Raw genomic sequence first — 18,005 nt, forward strand, 5'->3', positions numbered from 1 at the left:
GAGATAAAAACTACGTTGAACCACAGGGTCGATACCATAAGAATTTTTTTATTGATACAAAGGGTGTTCTACAATAAAAAACCACTGGCCTTGTCAACTCTAGCCAGCCGCCATGGTGTCGAATTTATCCGTAAAAATCTAAACATGAATGATTACGGTGGTGCAATACCTAAGGCCGTTAAAGAAGATCTGCAAGCTACCAGATCCCACCTCACCACTAGAGATGAAATGACACCACAGCGTGCTACAGAAGCCTCGGACAGCATAGCAAAACTGTTGAGCACCTACTGGGACAAACCGTTACCGGGGTTTGACTTTCCGGTAGGGGAACTGCGCGGCTTAGACGAAGCCGTGAAACGCGTGCGTGGAGAACTCGTGAACAACATGGGGAAACTGAACGAAATCGACGAGCACATCGCTAGGGAAAAAACCAAACTCAACGAAACTGAAAACGATGACATGAAGCGTCGTATCAATGAACGACTACGTGATTTAGAAGACGAGAGACGTACACGATTGGAATCCGCTTCCTCGAATCGTGAACAGCTTCGATCCCAGATCAGTCGTATTCGGGAAACAATCGATAGAATACTGAACGAGGATACAACTTTAGCGAACAAGATTCGGATATTGTTCCGGGAGCAAGGGATCACCATCGCCAGCATTCTGGCTGCATTGGGTTTCATTATATCAACCCTGGTGGTGTCACTGGTGGGAGGAACCCCTGTGGGGCCTGCCGGCGGGGGAACTCCCACAGGCAGTGGTATTAAAGACTGGATAAAAAAACTCGGGGAAGGCCTAGCAAAACTGGCTGGTAAAGCCGCCGAAGCCCTTCCCGGCATCCTGGGTAGCATCGTCTCGTGGTTGTTGGGCGCTCTGTCTAAAACTGCCATGTGGCTCAGTCAAAACATGTGGGCAGCCATCGTCGCCGTGGCGGGTCTGGTGTACGTAGCGGCTAAGAAATCTTTAACCAAATAAGTCCCAAAGCTACCCCACCAACCACCAGGGCCGTTTTATTATCAATATGCTGCTGATAGGGGGGTACCCCCACATGTATATGGGGGTGTGTGGGGGGCACATGAACTTTAGACTCCGGGGGTGGCGCCACTATACCCTTTTCACGTGGTGGGATGTGTGGGATATAGGGGGTGTTAATATCGGGGTTGATACCCAACTTTTGGTCCGCCGTGGCTATGACTATTTTGTTGTTATAACCCACCACTTTTTTTACTCTCAGTTGCATATCACTCGGAGCCATGTACAACCCCACGCCGAACACGTAGTTGACTTTCGATCTGGCGTATTCTAACACGTTTTGGTAACGGTTGATAGCCCGCGGGAGATCAACTGGAGAATTGATAGCATCCTCAACGTTGGCAACGAACTGTTTCTGAGCGTCGAAAGCAGTTCCCTTACCGATGATGTTGGAACGCGTCATCGACTGAGCACCCAACAGCGCCCACACGTACGTTCGAATCGAGTCGTTCAACCTGACTACCCCGGCACGAGTGAATCCTTTCGACGTGTCCAGCATGAACATTTTCCACCCGTCTGCGGTTGACTGCTCCACTTTCTGGATTGTGAAAGCAACACCACCTTCAAAGTCCATACGATCATCCCTCCATTCATTACTCGACAAAGCAAAGTCCTGCCTAAGTATACCTCGTTTCAGTAAATCATCACTGGCATCTTTCACTGGTTTTGGCCCATATTTGGTAGGTTTAGGAACAATTTCATCTAATTCACGGAAAAAATTCTCAGGACTAAACATTTTTCGTTTCATAAAGTTTGTTAGTAAATCTTTCTTAAATGCTTTTACTGAGAGCCCATCGCTGTAAGGAATACCCAACCCGTGGTTCGGCCCCGGCAAACGCCAATCCGTCTTCGGATTTATTTCGAATTCATTGCAAATACGTTCGTAGACCCGTCTGTCGTATGGGTTGTTTGTTGCGTCCCACGCTTTGTCCTGTGGGAGGGGGGCGCTGATCTCTTTAAGGATACGTCTGACCTGGTAGTACACGTGGAACTTGAACACAGACTGACTCAGCGGTCCACGCCGAGTGTCGGTCAATGTCACACCACACCCCGTTGTAGCGCACCACACGGCAAAGTTTAATTGATTCTGCCAGAACTGCATAGGGTTGTTGAACCAAGCGTGGACTGCCTTGATGTTAGTCACCGAAAGCTTATACTTATCGAACACATCTAAAAGCTGGGCATTGAAATACAACCCAGGAGCAACCACGATCTTCATGGGGGAGAAATCTACGTCCAGTTTAGGGTAAAACACACCAGGGGAATACATTTTAAAACTATTATATAATGAGCATATATACTCTAACATGTGCATAACACTTCCAGGAATAACGAGCGGTGAGGCCGTTCAGCTGACGCACGCGATCGATAACACGTCAGGTCAACTCGAAGTCGCACTCTGCGATATCACCTACCTACCGCAATGGACTAACATCAACGTCAGCAACAATAAGCTGTTCGTCAGTGGAACTCGCAGCCAGATAACTGACGGCTACTACAGCGTGTGCTCTCTAAACGACTAGGTCTTCAAACCCCTGGGAGCCGAACTCAAGATGAACGACTCAAACGGTACAGTGGTGTTAATCAACAACGGAAGAAACCCCTTAAGGCTAGGCCGACCATTAGCGAGGATACTCGGTATGTCTCCTGACGAGATAAAACCAACAACAACCGTCACAGGCACGAAGTTACCCGACCTAGTACCGTACCGAGAGCTGTACATTCATCAGGTGAGCACAACGTACAACATTCAAGGAGGTCACCCTTCCACTATACTGAGAGCAGTGCCGGTGAAAACTGAGAAATACAACGACGGTAGAACCGAGTCGTTTTCACCACGGCAGTATAAGAGATTAACCCAGGGCAACATACCTGAGCTGACAATATCGGTGTTAGATATAAATCATAATCCTGTAAATATAGGATATCTCAGCTTAACGCTTCATGTAAAATGACCAGCGCACAAGGGCCCGGAGTGAAAAAATGCGTCAATATCGGGATCTCCGACCTTGGAGACACGCGCGGTTTCGACGCTCCCGGAGTAGATGGTAAATCGTACGCCTTGCAACTGAAAAACAACATTTACAAACGCGTTGAAATCCCCTCCGGTGGAACCCTAAGTGATATGATAGATACCACAAGAGCAACAGTCAACACTAAGTACGCCCTTGTCAACACCGGTGATAATAATTGGATAATATACCCATCGTTCGGGGGTAAACTGTTCGACTTAGACGATGTTGAGAGCACTACCGTCGCCCGAAACAAGCCATATATGCTCGTCTTCACCGAAGATGACAAGTGGGTGTTGTTACCCGATAACGACGACTGGTTTCTCAATATTAGACTCGTCTCCCCTTACGTGTTTACGGATAACAAAGACAACCACCTAAACAAAGTCGTAAACAATGGAACCCTGCTCGTGGCTTACGTCCCAACTCAGAGACGTAGCGTAGTCGTCAGCCCACTCAACACTATGGCAGCCCACATGCTATCGAGTAAACCGGCCATACAAAACGTGAAATTGCAGTTGGTGTCTGAATTCGAAGGTGTGGTCACTATACTAGAGGATCTACCGGCAAACTCAACACTGGTCATTAAAGTCTACCTAGGGGAACCATCGGGGAATAATATCGAGATCGTGAAGGGGATCAAACTCGGGTGGGTGAAACGACACCAGTATCAAGTTTGCAACGTTTACGTGCGGGTGGGTGTCGACTCCAACACCAGTCTGCAGGGGGTCAACGTGATCGTGGAAAACAAGATATCACTAACCAATATCTTCCTGCCTGACAACATACACTTCATGGGTATGAAGTTCACCCCTGAATTATTATCAGAAAACCAGTTGGAAATTATATCGTAATAGTATAATAATGACCAGTCATCATCCCAACACTACACTTAACGACTTAGGAGATACGGAGGGATTCGATCAGCCTGGTGAGGAAGATGAATTATACATCCTGCAATTCAAAGACAACGTGCACAGACGGATGTCGTTATCAGATTTTAAAGAGCCCAAATGGTTGATCAACTTAACACTCGCCTCACCTTATATCACATTAACTGAATTGGGGCGTATCTCTAAGATTAGGAATAACGGTATCTGGGTCGGGGATTTCATTCCGGAGAGGGGATTAATAAGAACTAGCAAAAATGGGTTATCGTCTTTCTTCGAAAATAAATTAACATTTAGTAATCCTGAAATAATATTCCCCCCTTTCACACTCATCATAGAAGTCTTCTTTGAGTATTCAGACAATGGAGACCCCCCAATAGTACACCAAATTTTACCCGAGGTGTTAATGAGCTGGTTTAGCATACACAAAGGCAAATATTGCCGTATTGTTATACAACAGGATACCACGGGTCCTATAAACCACTTGATAAGCCTCCTGGGGGTTTTTATTACAACAGAAAAATCTATTAGCCTCTCACCTATTACCCTGACTAATAGTCTAGAAATTGTAGACTTTAAATTCATTAATAGATTTTTAACTGAAACCCAATTAAAATATCTTTCAAAATATACATTATAGGATGGGTCTGTACCCAGTCGTAGAGGAAGTAGCGAAGACGCTGGAAACCGTAGATGGGTTCCGCTTGAGGCAGTTATGTGATGTGAAACGTCAACTAGAACAAGACCGTGACACGCGGAAAGCACTATGTAAAAAGTACAATACAGCTTTCAATATCGTGGACGGGGCTGACACTACCCTTATGGCAACCAGCATGGGACTAGGTGCGGCAGGCGTTGGGTTGTTAGCTACCATCGTGGCCGCACCTATAGTGCTAGGTATTGAAATAACGGCAGGGGTGGCAGGGTTAGCAGGATTGGCGCTTAAGTTAGTATCACGCAGACTTAATCGTAAGGCATTGAAACACGACGAGATCAGGGTTCTAGCCGAAGCAAAGCTGAACACAGTGAGTGAGCGTATTTCCACGGCACTCTCTGATAGTAAGATCTCAGAAGAGGAGTTTCGTTCAATCCTCTCTGAACTCAAAAAATATAACGGAATGAAACAAGATATTCGGTCCAAGTCTCGTAAGTCTGCTATCAGCGAGGACGAGAAAAAAAAGTACATAGAACAGGGGATACAAAAAGCCCAGCAAGCCTTTATTATGAACACCAAAGAGATCGTAGGCGGTTCACGTTAAACTGTTTCATCGATATAAACATGACATAGGGGAACACGAGGGCGATAGCCGTAAGCGAGCCACCGATCCTATATGGTCAATCAAAACTTACAACATAGATAAAGTGGATATGAAAGCCGACGAACCTAACTTGTACTACTTGAGGGATGGGCCGGGTAGGGGGTTTGTAAGAGAAGAATTATTGATCGTACCGTACGGCACAGTGTTACCTCCTACCAACACAAAGTAGGCATAGTAATTACCGCCAACTTTTTTGTAGTAGGGGTAATAGTAGCAAGAGCTAATGACCCAACCAAAGCCTTATTTACTAAATAAGGCTTTGTAGAGACATTTCTTGAAAGTGGTCCAGAACTGTCATTCCCTATACTACTTGTGTTCATCTGTTGTTTGAACTTTTTCTTCTCAAATTGGGCCTGTTTGTAGAGGGTATGCTTGATATGTTGTTTCACCACATTATTTTTTTACACCTTTAGCCTTTCTTATTTCAGCGTTGTCTGCTTTTTTGATAGAATACATCTTAGGTCTCAATCAAATGTATTAGGTGATTGGTGTGCCCGCACATTCATGCTTCATCTTACTTAACACCTTTTTGTTGACTTGGTAATGCATGGGGTGGTCTCTCAGGGAATCACTGGTGTTGTATAGATGTATATATTTTTTCATATCCTCGTACACGTCCTCGGTTTGAATATCCATCGGCATGGAATCCGTATCCATCTACAAAACTTCGCACCTGTCACCGTACTGCTTCTAAAGCTTGTTGTAGTAGAAGTCATACATCAGGTGTTTGGACAGGTCTAGAATACTCATGCCAAGATAGACCGGCCGATTAAGTTTAATGTGACTCTTTTTCATATGTATAGCTGCCAAGTCATCATCGAAAATAGTACTTCTATTGTAAGGCGGGCTTCCTATCAGTTTCCTATCTTGTCTTCCTTGTTTGACTGGACTAGCTTCATGTTAACGCATTTTCGTAAATTCTCCATTGTTTTGCCGAATACAGAGTTGTTCATTAGTTTGTACAGGTTTTTCTTGAAGTCATTAGTGGCCAGCTTTCTCAGGTCCATGTTCATCCTGATACATGGTTCCATCCAGGGGCTTTGATCAAACTTCAGAATTCTATGAACTACAGTCAGCTTCATCCCAAGCAAGAGATACAGCTGCAAATTACTATAGTGAACGATATGCTTTGGTTTGTTGATCGAATTCAGTACCAGTTTTTCAACGTTTGCCAGCGGCCCATCCAGCAAGTTATGATGGTACTCGGACATCCAGTCTTTTCTAACCCTGTTGTGCGATGTGCGTTATTCTTCCTGATACTTTAAGTCCACTTCGAGTATATAACCCTTGTTCGAATCAGACACTATGCCCATGATGTCCACCTGCTGGTCAGTCTTGCATTCGGCCCATTCGAATCCACCAATGGGTAGATATTGGCTCACAGCCCAACCGTACAGGTTGTTGGCATTGAGGTAGAGTAGGTGATTTGGTTTCTCAAGGTTGTAACCTTTCACATACTCGTTGTTAGCTTTAGCATAATGTTTTGATACCATAGAAATACCCCTGCATAACCCTTTCTTGATAAACAGATGCATATCATAATCGGAGAATATTTCTAACTTCACACCTGTTTTTTTCAGTAGAGCATCCCACAAGAGCGAAGGACTTGAATAATACCATGCCAGGTCCAACTTGTATTGTATCGAACTCGTTTTTCCATATAGGAACTCGTTTTTCTGAATATCTTGAAAAAATCAGCCAACAACAAATATAAATAATGGTAATCGCCTAGATTCTTACAGCCCAGTTTTTCCCATACAGTTTTCGCATGTTTGTAATCATCTTGCGAGACAGACGTGTCGGTGAGCTTGCTATAGAAGTGGTCAATGGGAGGTAACTGTGTATCATTAAACTTAGACCAGTCATCCATATATGCGTACGGGTAGATACCCGTACGTAGCAGCAAAGGCTTAGTTTCCTCCTCTGTGTTAAGATTAGTTGTAGCTAAGTCATTCAGGTTACTAGCCTTTACCAAACTGTCTAGAGATGACAACAGAAACTGAACACTATCTATGAATCTCAGGCCATTTAACGAAAAGGATATATATCTTTCCATATTGTTTGGGATACAGGATATGTTGCCTTCTACCTTTGAATTAGTTTGCATAATCAAGTGTGAATCATACCCACGGAGATTGTGAAACAACACCGGGATGTGCATCAGTTTAGGATTTATCTATGTGAGTCGCACCTCTGTATTTATCGGCACAGCAAAAATATCATAGTTTCCGTTTTTATAGAAACCCAATGGATACTGGGTAATGTAGGTTTTGTCTCTCCTAGGTTTTGTTTGGGAAACTGAAGCTTAAAAATTACTGAGTAAGGCGCCATTGGGTTTCAGTTTCCATTTGTGATATTTCTCAACATGGTACATACTGATATAATGTAACTGGGAGTGGTCCGGCACATTACATATAACTGTACCAAAAAGAACAATATGTTCATGAATGTTCTGGGGCAGAATCGAAGATTAAACGAGACTTACCTGTAAGTTGAAGGTTGATCTAGATTATATGAAACTAATCACAAGTAGGAGGGATCACGTGAGATAGCGATAGCGAATCAGGAGTCAGACTTTAAAGAGTTTGAAACCGTGTCCACAAGAAGGGCGGGTGAAACTGTCAAGTTCGGGAGGGCACGTGATCCCTCCTACTTGTGATTAGTTTCATATAATCTAGATCAACCTTCAACTTACAGGTAAGTCTCGTTTAATCTTCGATTATATCTCAACCAATCACGACGTAGATCGTGATCACGTGAGATGTTCAAAGCACATGGTTTCAAACGTAAGGCAGAGAACTCAAGTAGAAACGAATAGAGTCTTTAATCAATAAACTTTTTCGAGGTAGCACATCCAGCAGTGGTAAACAAGGATATCAAAGGCATCACGTGATGAGAGGCAGGAAACCAACTCAGCTGTTGTTAAGTAAGGCTAATGAAAAACTACTGTCAGTCACAGGTTTGTCATAGAACTTGGAAAAAGTTGCGGAACTGCTCCAGCCTGCTGTCTTCAGTATGGTATGGAGCGGTACAAAGTTTCTCAAGGCTGCACTTGTGGACGCCATTCTGGTACTGTGCGGGGTGAAGATAGTCATGTCCACACCACTCGACTGCAACACCTGCCTAATCCAGCGAGACACTGTATCTTTACTCACAGCCTTGAATGGCCGAGCATAGCTAATAAACAGCTGATTGGCACTGTCGCGCAGCGGAGCGGTCTTAACGAGGTATTCCCGTAGCACAGTCACAATACACAAACTACTGTCCTGCGAATACGCTGGCAATGTTAACTCTGCCTGGTGAACGCCAGGTTTTGATTGCTTCAGAAGACTGCCAACTCTAATTCTACAACAACTATCTGACAAACTAATATCTCTAATGTCTAGCAAATGAACAGTCTGCAGTCTTTGTCCCGTTAAGAGGGCTACCAGGGCAACTGCCTTGAGGGTGAGAAGTTTTAAGGACAGGTCTTTCAGGGGCACAAGTGTTTTAAGATAATTGAGAACCACGTTTGTATCCCAAGTCACAGTGTTCCTGGGGAGTGATGGACGAGCCTGGAAAACTCCTTTCATGAATCGGTTTATCAGTGGATGTGAACCGAGGGTTGCACTGTCTATTGTAATGAAACTTGAGAGAGCAGACCTGGCTGTGTTTAGCGCACTGTATCCCAGGTTATGCAACTCGTACAGCTCGGCAAGGAAGTCCAACACTTCACTCACAGATGGACACAGCGTATCAATTACCCTTTTATTAGAAAACTCAATCCATCTCCGAATATATGTTGAGTACTGGTTAGTTAGCGCAAGGATTGTAGGATAACACCGGCAGCTCTGTCCGAAACTCCTCTCCGTGTGAGAGATTGCCTGATACAGGAAACACTGCAAGTTTCATTCTGTTGAGTGGATGTCTCGTAGACACGTTTTGAGGAAGGCGGAGTATCTGGGATACTGGCGGAAGGACGACTGGTACTTGGGTGAGTAGTCTGAGGAGTCGGGGAAACCATGGCTGAGTCTGCCACAATGGAGCTACTAGCAGTCCTTTGGCCTGGTCCTCCTCCACTTTCTGGACGACTGTCTTCAGTATGCTGAAAGGCGGGAAAGCATAGAAATAAGTATTCCAAGTAATTGTGAATGCATCAATGCCACATGCATCTGGGTCTGGCTTCCACGAAACGTATCTGGCCAGTCTGTTGTTCAGTCTTGATGCAAACAGATCAATTTCAGGTGTACCCAACAATCTGCATATGTGATGGAACACATGTTCAACCAAATACCACTCAGTATTATCCCTGACCAGTCTTGATTCTCTGTCGGCAATCACATTGTCTTTACCGGGAATGTGACACGCACTCAGCCAAACATCCCGCTGTATACACCATATCCATATATCTTTAGCAAGCCTGTCAAGCTGTGGTTTCTTACCACCCATATTGCAGATGTAACTGACATCCGTGGTATTGGCCGTCCTAACTCTAATGTGACATTTGCGTTCAGTAGAGCAGAAAGTGCGCAGTGCCAAGAACGCGGCAAGTAGTTCAAGGTAATTTATGTGTTGAACAGTTTCGTCACGTGACCATCGGCCGCCGGTAGACTGAGTTCCGCGGGTAGCACCCCAGCCAATTTCGGACGCGTCTGAGGTGAGGGCGATTGACGGGGGCTGCACACTGATGGGTTTACTGGCAATACACACGTTTGTAACCCACCACTGAAGGTCGGCTCTTTGGTCTGCATTGAGTACTACTACGCTGTCAAAGTTACCGTTTGCTATTCGCAGAGATCGTGACTTGCCGTTGTCAAGGCGACGAAAGTGCAGCGGACCGTACTGAACTCCAGGGAAACATGCCACTATATATCCAATAACCTCCGCTAGGTCTCTGATTGAGCACGTATCTTTATTGAGCAAAGTCGCGCAAGCCTGTTTCACTGAGTGGGCTTTAGATGGTGCGGGGGAAACGGTCATCGATGATGAGTTTATCACGAATCCAAGGAATGTCAGTTCCTGGGTCGGTATGAGGACTGATTTTCTGGAGTGTAGAACAAAACCAAGATTTGTGAATAACTCTGCAGTTTCCGACACAAACTCCGCACATTCACGCTGACTGTCACCGACAATAAATGAGTCATCGATGTATCCAACGTTAGTATGTCCACGTGATCTGAGATATGAGAACGGCACCCGTAAGAGTTTAGTAAAGTATCTTGGCGCACAGCTAAGTCCATTGGGCATGACTGTAAACTGATATAACTGACCTATCCAAAAGAATTTCAAGTACTTCTGATGATCTTGGTGAACGGGGACGGTGTAATACACATCTTTGAGATCTATCGAGGCCATAAAGCAATCTTTCCGCACAAGCAACAGGGCGGATGTGAGACTTTCCATTTTGAAATGTACATAGTCGACACTTTCTTTGAGATGCTTTAAATTTAGAATGACTCTGTAGCATCCGTTTTTCTTGAGTCTGATGAAGATATTATATATATATTCACCTTGTTCATGACGGGAAGGTATAATCACACCTTTTGTTAAGAGTTTAATTATTTCCGCATCAATGATTGAATGTTCCTGTTCCGAGAATTTTATTTCTTTAGGAAAGTTGGACTGGACAGGCAGCGAAGCGAAGTCGATGTAACAACCCGTAACGGTTTGCAATATGAAGGGATCAGATGACAGGCGTTGCCAGTGACGGACATGGTAACGTAGTCTACCAGCAATAAACACATTGTTAGGGATGCATAATGAGCTCACCTCAGCAGCAGTATTTGCTAGTGTCGCCACCCCTCGGGCCTCCGCTTGTGGTAGGGTCGACCTCTGTCTAAAAAACCCTTGCCTCGTGTCTGGTTGCCTTGGTGACGGCCGTTAGTGTAGGCCGGTGTTTTGTTGGAACTGTGGGGCTTGTGATAAGGCGCTGGGCGCTGGCGATTGTAGGTCACCTGTTATGCAAGTCGGTTGGTCATGCTCATCGACTTAATGGTCTCTGACAAGTTATCGCCAAACAACATGGTAGACATTGGAGTCTGAGGAGAACACAGTTGCTGGAACTGTTTGTTGAGATGTGGTCGGAGCATGTCCCGACGGCGGTAGTTTAACTCAGTGTTCACATGAGCCAACAAACTGATGGCATCTGTCGCCTGTTTCGCCAATGCCTTGATGTCTAACTGTTGAACCGACATCTCCTTGTTCTTAACTTTGAGAATGTCACTGGCTATGTTTAGCATGGGCAGTGTTGCTCTGATGATAGGGTTCTGAAGCTTCTGGATTCTGAGGTCATTGGACCGTTCCTGTGATTTCAGTTTATCCCAGATTTCTGGATTAACTTTGCTGACTTTGAGCAGTTCACAATTTTGAGGGGACTTGTAATCGGAAAGTTTTTCCCTCAACTTTCCCTCAGGCATTCTCCTGAACATCATATTGTTCATCGCCTCTGCTAGCCTTGGTTGTATTGATGGTCCTGGGATATCTGTGTTGCCATAGTCCTGCAGAAGGGTATCCAAAAAATCACATGGCTCATCGACCTGATCCAAGTCAGTGGCTGCAGCCCTAGAGGCGGCATCATCAAAGAGTTCTTCCATGGCCGCGCTGACATTGTCGCCAGACCGCTCGGCTCTCGGCCCCCTGGCCTCCCCCTCCTCCCTCTCCGCCTCTTGCTGAGTGCGGGTAATGGTAGCACTAGCCCGGCTAGATAAGCACTTTGGTGACAACAGAGCTATCAAAGTAGCTTCAAGGGAGGAAATAGACTGACTCATTTCCGACATGAGTTGATGAGTGTCAGAGTTCTGCTGCATCAATTGTACCAAGGCCGAGTCCGGACCTGCCTCGAGAAGACTGCCCATGGCGGCAATGCTGGACCCCGCAGGGTTCTCAGCGAGGATGTCACAAAGTGAAGAATAATGTCCAGGATCTGCTGGTGCTCCCATAGGATTCGGGTCCTGATGTTGTCTACCACCTTCCGTGACACTGTTTGGTGTAGGGTCAGTACGGTCTATGTGGAGTCGGTCCGGTGCGGTCAACCCATAGCCTTTGGGCGTGTACTCTGCAGAAGTCATGTCGTCCACCATCTTGGCTGACACCCAAGGGGTAATGGTTGAGAATCGCTGCAATCTCTGCTCTTCCAGTATCCGTATTGTTGACCACTCCAACGGTAATTATACGCACTTGGAGTGGATGATCAAACTCAAATGGTAATTATACGCACTTTGAGTGAAATGGGCTTAGATCAAATCACTGAATAGTCAGAGCTTAATCACCCGTGTCTTCCTCCAGGAGGATACGCATCGCACTGACTCCTGATTCGCTATCGCTATCTCACGTGATCACGATCAACGTCGTGATTGGTTGAGATATAATCATATTTTGTACAGCAACATAATATAAGACACAACAAATCTGTTTTAATGAATTAACAGAATTTGTTCTACTGTACATAAAATATTAGTGAATCATATTTCACACACATTTGCCCTAACTGTATCTTGTTGTCTGTCTCGCCTAGAAGAATTTTAGGGTGAAAAGAAAATTGAAAAGCCATGACTTTTTAAAATGTTATTACAAGAAAAATGAAAACAAAACATGGATATCAAACTTAAAACAAGTTAACGTTAACCATTAGGCTATTACCTTGTTCGAGGAATGTACCCATCAATATTCACAAGAAAGAGTCCAACGATATGCTATTCACATGCAGATGACAAAAGACCCGTTCAGTGTCATGTGCCATGTACCTTTTTTCAGTGTTTAATGATGAACTGTGTTTAATGAGGTTTTTTTTTTCCATTACAATTTAAAGGTGTCATGAATCATGTGTGAATAGTATATGCATTGTTCAGGGTTTTTTTGTGTATTAGAGAAATGGTGGCGAAAATGCGAGTATACCATGCATCATGTTCATATGATGTTTTTATATCAGATTTTAAAGGGATCAAGTATCATGTGTGAATGTTATATGCTGTGGTACAATAAATTTCAGAACAGGCTGTACTTAATCCCTTGTTAATCCCCCTTTAGTCAGTTAACTACGGGTGACTGATTCACACCCTGAAACAAAGGCAGGGGGCACAGTGGGCTACTCCCCTTTTGACAAGACCGCTGTGCAAGATAAAAGTAAGAAATTGATTTAGGAGATAAACATCATGTGTTGGCCAATTTCGGGGAGTTATTGAGTATTTGAAGCACGGGAATGCATTTGGAACCGACGGCGTCAGCCGGAGGTTTCAAATGAAATATTCCCGTGCTTCAAATACTCAATAACTCCCCGAAATTGGCCAACACATGATGTTTATCGACATTGTAAACAAAAAAGTAAACCAAAGGGGTTTTACTGTCTGCACTCGTTTACATCGAGTATGAGTACAGCAGTAAAGTGTCATCAGCTGGCCGTTTCAGCTGGTTCCCATGGTAACGTCTGGAGTTGCTCATTTGTGACGTCATTCTAACTTTAGGTCACAATATGATTTCAATGATGTCACCACTGTTGATGACACAACAAAACAATTCTTTACGTGTAAATACGCAGTGAATAGTCTTACAGTTTCCGGGAATCTAATACCATTTGATCATGTTTTTCAACCAATCAGATTACAGAACACAGTGACTTTTGGTTTACAATAGATTGTTATCGGTTATTCCTTTCAACCGTGTTTGTTATTTTACCTAAGTTGATAATTCCTTTTGATGCTCTTCCAACCATACATTTCACAACATGCAATAAATCAGACCTTGATTTATAACTTTGAATATTTAGTGCAGATAAAGAAATGCTAAATCACTGGGAATCACTGTCGGGCAATTTCGGCATTTCGGTATTGAAAAGGCTTACATTGCTGGAATACTTTATTACAACCAGACTACATCCATCGATACTATTGTTTCATTTATTTAATGCCTGCCAAGGAAGACAGCTGCCAAGTCCCTGTGTCTGTCATGGCCAATGGAGCAAGCGCTGCCCACCTAGCAGCCAGATTACGTAACCGGAAGTGCTTGATTAGGAATGAATAAGGCCTCGCGAGATGTCATGTCATTGTGAAAACAAACAATTTACTTAAACATATATTGCAGTTACCACTTTTTTTTTGTAAAAGTATGAAGGGTAAGCAGACTAGTGACATGTTTAGAATAGAATTTAGAAAATAATTGAACACCCATAAGTCTTTGTTTGAAATGCCGCCATCTTTGTTCAAACATAGAAACGCAACATTGGAAAAACTTAGTTCTTGTTTTGAAGTAAGGTCTGTGAGAGTGAGGTAGTAGAGATGACAGTCTGTATACTTGCTACAATTTTCTTGAGATATGGGAACGTATTTCACAATTGAAGCTTTGGAACTAAGGATCTGGGAACTTTTGAGCAATCGGAATGGACACCCAGGGCAGAAAAATAAACAGTACCCCATCCTTGTCTGGTAAGTTTCAGATGAAATTTTCAGTTTGTATCGAATGAAACACTATTTTACAGTAACCATTTGCTCGCATTTCGACTTCCGTCATGGTTATTGATGTAGGTACTGCATTTTTATGTAAAACCTGATGTAAAAAAGACCCCAATATTGTTGACAGCTGAATGTTCCATTATAATACACGTACAACCATAGGACAAATGTGGTTTCGTGTTCCCATTAAAATGTACCTGTATGCTGAGTCTGAAATGGTAATGTAATACTAATATGCAGGAAATCAACAAGTGAAATATTGATGAAATAATTAGTTCATGATAATTAGTTGGAAAATATTACCAATCCACATATGTTCATAATCCAATGTGTGTCTCTTTATGTTTCAGGATGTTGTGAGAAGAATCATGGAAAAGTTTGGACTTATTTAAGGTAAAACAACTTTCTCCAAGTTTTATTATTCCTCAATATGATAATATATTTAAAATACCTGCCATGCTTTCAGCACATCCTGCTAAAAGATTATATAAATCTTAATGTAATTTTAATGTCTTTGAAATATATATTGCAAGAATTATCCATATCACATCTTTTGCAATATTGTCTTAAAGTAGATAATTTCAAATGTCCATAAATGTTTTAGTATCAATCATGCTCAACTCCTTCATAGTTGTTTTGATTTTGATGTTTTATTTTATCATTCTTTTCCAAACAAATCTAAAACAAATAATGTTTTCAAGGGGAGTGATATAGCCTGCAGGTCGGTTGGGCAGGGAATCTTCGTGATCTGGTGTAAATTTAATACCTAGTACATCAAATACATCCACTACCCATTCAATTTTCAGATCATTACATATCTTATCAATAGATTTAGCTTTTGATCCAATCCAGGTTGTTTTCGATTTATCTAAATTTTCTAAATTTTCAAACCTGATTTTGTAAAAAGTTGTCAGTAGCAGAATACAATGTCTCTTCAGCTCCATCAAAAAACAGTTCAGCATATTGTTCCAGTTCATATTCATTATCATTGATAACGTTATCTTTGATGTTTTCATTATTTCTTATGATGCAACCATAATATCTAGTAGAATTGATACAGCACAGTAAGGCTTAGCGTGGTGCATAATTTCTACTTGATCATGTTGATCATGCTAATGCTAATAGAAATCTTATGTTACCCTTTTAGTAATTAATGCATATACCACAGTTACTTATTACTTTGTTTGATACACGGTGAATACGATAATAATCAAAATAAGGGTTGTGGGATTGTAATAATATATTATTGGAAAAATCAAAATGAATGAAAATGCTTTTCTCAACAGAAACCTTCAGGGGAATATGGAGGAGCAAGAGGGACCATCAACATGACAGAAGGCAGGAAACAATGGAAATCAAACGGGAGATGCTGAAACAAAGAAAGAATCTGTAAGTTCCTGAAATTGGACTACTTAATACCACTTGTACCGGTTTATATACACTACCTGACATTTTTCTGACATATGTGCTGTGTATTGTCACATCACAACATAACTGTAATGAAATAACTTTTATTATCTCAAGTCATTACCCTTCATCTTAATGTGTCATTATCTAATTAGACCAAGCACCACTCCCTAGAATATATGATGGACATAACTTATGCATTAGCCATATTATTTTCCAGAAACTCCAACAGCTCATGAAGAATGTAGCTACTACTAACTGGAATGAGAAAGGAAACAGAAGGTGGCTGTAGTCCATAGCCCCAGAATTGACATCGCCTGTGGAGTATGACACAGAGGATTGTAACCTTGTCTTCTCTGTTAGATTTTCATGGGAAAGTGAGGAGCTGCTACACTGTAAGACTTTACTAGACAATGAACAAATGGCTCCAGCTTGTTCCCGAGCTAGGGCAAAAATGAAGACATGGCAACGCCACCCAACAAGGTGCATTCAGTCCTTGCCACTTAAAGATCTTCCAGCCTGGTCATTGAGAATATGATTAAGGATAGTTAAGGATAGGACAGAATGTCTAAACTAAACTAAAGATCCTGTTTCCGAGTCACAATTCCGACACACATTCCGAACATGAAGGTTTTGAAAACACTTAACCCTGTTCCTTGAAAAATTATAAATAATAACTATAAATATGCATGTGTGTAAGTGGCTTATGTGCTTTTGACTGGGCAAGTCATTCCTCTCTGAATAAAGAGAAATCTCCTGATAGGATTTTGTGATTTGTGACAATGTATATTAGCAACATTTAAACACAAGACACACTATGAGGACAATGTGATGTAAATATATATAATATGTTTTGTTCTGTGTGTGTATTCCTACATGTTAATGCTACTGAGCAAATTTTGAAGATAGTTTCTAAATCAATGTTTATGATGAATTAAGAGAAATCAACTGACTGACTCATCTTTGTTTTATGTCCATGTGGTGTTGAGATAGCTGAAGTGAACATGTATTTGAATGTATTTTGTCATATATTTTACACAATCATCGATCATGTGGACATCAATACATGCTAATAACCAATTATAAAACCAAATATAGTCACACAAATTCTGATTTACTGAAACCTTCAGAATATGGTTAATGTATTTAATAGATATGGAAATCAGTGGGAAACCTAATTGAATTAAAGGACCACTAAACATTGGTACTCTTTTTATCACTGCATATGAAAGACTTTTGGTTAGTCATAAACGAAACACCATTTCTTCTTAAGACAAACTTGTGGTGAATTAATACCAAGCGCTTAAAAGTTGCTAAAAGGCCGTCTGCTTCTCTCTCGCCTGCAAACGAAACCGCAGACAGGTTACGTAACTCTATCGCCAGATGTAGGAATGTGTAAGAAGCTCGTCATTTTGCTGATTTCTCAACGTCACCAAAGACATGCCGAATTGTTGTGTCACTATGCACAGATTTCCACCAGACTCTGTAGTTTGTGCTTAAATTGGTTGTTAGTGTGTGTGAAGTGAACTTTGTGGAAGCCTGTGGTGTATACTAAATCGGATGGTTTGCCCCCTACCACGCTTCCAGGATAGAAAATGGAGTTTAAGTTTCATCGAGTTTATAAAATTAAGACTGCTTACTACACTTTGCTGATCAAAAGGATTTTGCATGGATATAACGCTTTCTTCCTCAGAAACGAGGTTGTGGTCGAAGTGACAATATTATCGTAAGTAATCTTATATAGACCCCTTATATTGACCGATTCCAAGAGTGAAATTGTTATGTTATAAGCAATGTCATGTAAAATCCTAATGTCCATCAATAAAATACATATTTTACTACCAGTAGAAAGTAATTTTGATTTTGTAAGTTGGTGAAAACAAACTTAAATAGCATTCATCCTCAGACAGGGTGCCGCCA

General features: G+C 42.3%; 1 protein-coding gene and 1 long non-coding RNA gene across 4 annotated transcripts in view; one reads left to right on the forward strand and one right to left on the reverse strand.

Moving 5' to 3' along the window:
- Positions 1-18,005, reverse strand: part of LOC137283769 (protein N-terminal asparagine amidohydrolase-like) — a 636,304-nt gene that overhangs the window by 304,317 nt on the left and 313,982 nt on the right. The window lies entirely within an intron of this gene.
- Positions 14,400-17,038, forward strand: LOC137283771 (uncharacterized). Its single transcript, XR_010956878.1, has 4 exons — positions 14,400-14,651; positions 15,029-15,071; positions 15,965-16,067; positions 16,306-17,038. It is a non-coding gene; the product is annotated as an uncharacterized lncRNA (long non-coding RNA).

Source organism: Haliotis asinina, chromosome 5 (genome assembly GCF_037392515.1).
Source record: "Haliotis asinina isolate JCU_RB_2024 chromosome 5, JCU_Hal_asi_v2, whole genome shotgun sequence".
In the NCBI taxonomy this organism is placed as follows: Eukaryota; Metazoa; Mollusca; class Gastropoda; order Lepetellida; family Haliotidae; genus Haliotis; species Haliotis asinina.